This window comes from Lotus japonicus, chromosome 3, assembly GCF_012489685.1.
Source record: "Lotus japonicus ecotype B-129 chromosome 3, LjGifu_v1.2".
Classification (NCBI taxonomy): domain Eukaryota; kingdom Viridiplantae; phylum Streptophyta; class Magnoliopsida; order Fabales; family Fabaceae; genus Lotus; species Lotus japonicus.
Genome location: NC_080043.1, coordinates 71,185,696 through 71,190,068, shown reverse-complemented (window position 1 = coordinate 71,190,068; position 4,373 = coordinate 71,185,696). Strand labels below are relative to the sequence as shown.

General features: G+C 39.9%; 1 non-coding gene across 1 annotated transcript; it reads left to right on the top strand.

The window, feature by feature from the left end:
• Positions 1–81: 81 nt before the first annotated feature.
• On the top strand, positions 82–188 carry LOC130709627 (small nucleolar RNA R71). Its single transcript, XR_009010106.1, has one exon. It is a non-coding gene; the product is annotated as a small nucleolar RNA R71 (small nucleolar RNA).
• Positions 189–4,373: the final 4,185 nt, after the last annotated feature.

The following is a 4,373-nucleotide window of genomic DNA, read 5'->3' as shown; positions in this document are numbered from 1 at the left end:
CCCACTGAAGCCGCTTCCAAGCCAAACCGTGATGAGTATAGTAACCCATCATAGAACTTCGCCACACATTCAGCTTGGGTGAGATTGTGTTGAGGACATTTCCTCAAAAGCTTCTTGAAATGCTCCCAAGCCTCATAAAGATTTTCATCTGAGGATTGTGTGAATGTCATGATGTCATTCTTCAATTTCCTCAAGAGGGACCTTGGGAAGAACCTCGTTGTGAATTTTTCTGCAAGGTCTTCCCAAGTAGTTGAGACTCTCTTGAGGTTGTGAATTCAACCATTCCTCTGTTGCGTCCTTCAGAGAGAAGGGAAATAGACTCAACCGGATTGCTTCAAAAGAAACATTCACCACCCGATAAGTGTTGCAATTCCGGGATGAACTTCTCCATATGAGCATGAGGATCTTCCGAGGAACCTCCACCATATAGGCTTTGGCTCACCATGTTGATGAATGCCCGGTCTCAACTCAAAGTTCCCCAATCCTTCGGGAATGACAATACTTCCGGGATAGTCAAAGCTCATGGACCCCGAGGTTAGTTCCCGAAGAGTTCGGTTGGCATTCTCAACTTCTTGTTCACGCAAGCGGAGGGTGATACCCTCTTGGATCCTTGCCTCAATGTGGGCTTGCATCTCCTCCTCTGTCATGCGGCCACCCATGGTGGTGTTTCTCTTGACAGCAACCTACGTATGACACTCAACAGAGAAAGATTAGTAGCACCAATTCTAGACAAGTTATAACTTAAAACTTAAACCAAAAATCGCAAAACAATTCACCGGCAACGGCGCCAAAAACTTGTTAGTTCTTCTGCAAGTGTACAGAATCTACCCGGTTTTAAATTATCGAACCACAGGGAATTAGATTGCAAATCCAGTTTAAGATTCAAGTTCAAGGTTGAAAAGCGAGTAAAATTCAGATTTAATGATTGGTTGTTTCTTGAGTTTGGTAAAAAGACAAGTGATCAAGTAATAAAGTGATTGAAATACAGAGATGAAATTGCCTTGGGTTCTTGTTCAACTAATTCAGTCTTAGCTAACCTCCCTATCCAATAAATCCTGAGTCTCTCATTGATGTTTATAGCCTAGATAGTCATCTATCGATGCCTCGTAAAGAAAACCCTTTCTAATCAAAAGATAGATTCAATTCCTTGATAACCTAAACATTTGTTAGAAGCACTAAGCATGCAATTCAGGCCAACAAACCCCAACCCTTCCTCTATTCCTAGCAGCAAGTATAGAAGAGGTAATCTCACAACAAGTCCCAATTCTATAACAAACTATCGTTATGATTATAGAAAAGTAGAAAGCTAGCATGCATACAAGCTTGAAAGATAAAGCATAGGAGTGAGATTCAAGGGTTTACTCAGAACATCATGAATAGAAAATGGTGAAAAGCTAAAACATTCAAAGTCTTACAAAGAACCCAAAGCAAAAGGGGTTTTTAGCCAAACATGGCTAAGAAATCCATGCTAGAAAATAGAGATAAAACCTGGAACATAAGGCCTAGGGAAAGCTCCTAGAGCTCCAGAACTCAAACTCTCTCTTCTAACTTATGAAAATATGATAAAATGACAAAAGGTTTCAAGAGAAATGTCTAAAAACCAATTTATAGGCAAAACAGTCGAGTCTGGACGCTCAGGCGCCAATTCAGGGCGCCTGAGCGCCAATTGCATGCAAAAACATGCTCTCTGGACCCTAATTGGCGCCTAGGCGCCAATTCCCAGCGCCTGGGCGCCAATTCCCTGACCCTCTGAAAAAATGCACTAGCGCCTAGGCGCCAATTCCCAGCGCCTAGGCGCCCAAGCTCGCTTGGAAAAGACTTTTGGCTTCTGTAACTCCTCTTTTGAGCCCCTTCAAGTCCTCCTTCAATTCCATGCCTCTTGGCCTTCATTCTCCTTCAGTTTCTGATCTGCACTTAACCAACAAGACAAGGAAAGTTCCACAAGCTCAAAGAGCTTATTAGCACAAGAGGTACCTCAATTAACACAATAAAACCATGCAAGTCCTGAACTTTCTCAAAATGCAAGAAAACCCCCTATAAAACTATAAAACTACCTAAACGAAGTAAAGACTCAAAGAAAGATATAAATGCATGAGAATGCATGAAACACTACATGAGACTTAACAAAAAGACTCAAAACAAACTAAGAAATGACCCTAAAAACACTACTAAACTAGGGTCATCAACTAAGAAATCAAAAAACCAAAGAGAATTGCACGAAAAATCGAATTTCGCTCAGCCAAACCACAATCCACGTAGTCCGGGAATCGAAATCTACCGTTTCCCACAGACGGCGCCAAATGTTCCATCATGAACATTGAGATGAGGTATAGTACCTAAGGTGTAAGGAACGTGATGTGAGATTCCTAGAGTGAATGAGAGCGTAACCACTTCGGAGAGAGAATAACTGAATTTCAATCTTTTTATTTCATAAAATGAGCTAAGAGTCTTTTACATTTGGTATCCCTCCCTTATTTATAGTTGGGGGAGTTGAGCTTAGCGCCTCTAAGTCATCCTAATGGGCTAGTTGGGCCTCCGGGAGGAAGGCCCAAGTCCCCGGTCTGCTCATCGCTCCAGGCCAGCGCTCCTGGGCGAGGGACCGTGGGGTCTCGCCCAGTCCAGTTCCACGGTGATCCGGTCCTTATTCTGGGCCCATCCAGTTTCCATCCAACTATTCAACCAATTTTCTACTGTTGTCTTGCTTGATAGCACGTACAAGACCAACAAGTATATGATACCATTGTTGGAGATGGTTGGCATGACATCGGTTGGATTCACATACACCATCGGTTTTGGCTATGTAACACCCCACTTTTCGTTATTAGGTTATTTATTATTTATCTTAATTATTATTATGCTATATGGTATTTTGATAATTTATGCGATTTAATTAGATGATTATGTGATTATGTGATTTAATTAGATGATAAGGTCATTAAGTGATTTTATTAGATAATTAAGTTATTATGTGATATAGATAAATAAGAGTTTTAGGTTTTAAGTGAGTAGTTGGGAGTGGGGCCCATTCTAAGATTATTTAAGGGTTATGAGAGAATTAAAAAGAGAGAAATCAGAAAATTAGGATTAGAGAAGCAGCATAACAGAGAAACACGTGAAAGATGAAGGAGAGGAGAAAAGGTGGAGAAAACCTAGAATTTGATCTTCAAGAAGAAAAGGGTCAAGGAGGCTTTGTACCGGTGTCATAGAAGGTAAGGGTTTGAATTTACCTTGTATAATTGTAGAATAACAGAGGTTGAGTTTAACATGAAGGAACCCCCATCTTCTTTGAAAATTCAGAACTGAGAGACTGTGTTGAGTGTTAACATGTGGTGAGCAAAATTGATTTTGAGCGAAATTGAGGTTTCGGGGAAAATTGGGTTCTGTTCTGTTTTGCCCGCAGATACCCTAACAGTCTGTGTTGTAGAGAGCATAACTCTCTCTACAGAATTCCAAATTGAGTGAAACCAATTTTGTATGAAAGCTAACTCATAGGGCTATGTTGGGTAATATTTTCATAATTTTTCGATTGCTGGTTCAATACCAAAATCATTTTCAAGTTCATTCTGTTTCTGCCCGCAGACACCCTAGCAGCCTGTGTTGCAGAGAGCATAACTCTCTCTAAAGAATTCCGAATTGAGTGAAACTAATTTTGTATGAAAGCTAACTCATAGGGTTATATTGGGTAATATTTTCATAATTTTTGGATTGCTGGTTCAATACCAGAATTATCTGCAAGTTCACTCTGATTTGCTCGCAGACACCCAAACAGCTTGTGCTGTAGAGAGCATAACTCTCTCTACAGAATTCTAAATTGAGTGAAACCAATTTTATATGAAAGCTAACGTATAAGGCTATGTTTGATAAAATTATCATAATTTTTGGACTGCTCATTTGGTACCAGGATTATATGCAAGTTTGCTATGTTTCTGCTTATTTCTGGGATTGATTCTGAAACTGATTCTAGTAATTGATATGAGACATTTGATGATTTTGTGTTGCTATTTTGTCAGTGGAATAGAGAATGATTTGATAATTATATTGAAGTGTTATTTTGTGCAATTTTGGTGTGATTTCCGTTATGGAATTTGGTGAGAAAATATGTTATATATTTGGGGCTGGAGTGGTCTCAAATTGCATGTTTTAATTTATGAGTTTTTTCACGAAATACACTTCATTTAGTCAAGAGGCAACGTGTCGGTTTTCATCGGAAAACTGAGGTTTGTCCCAGAACTGGCGTGGTTCTGGAAGTCTAGAATGGACTTCATTGGTGGTTAACTGTCTGGAGTGGACGCGGTGATACCGCTAAGGTTAACAATTGGTACCACATGCATACATTAGAGTCTCACACACTAAGTTTCACGTTTTCAGTGGTT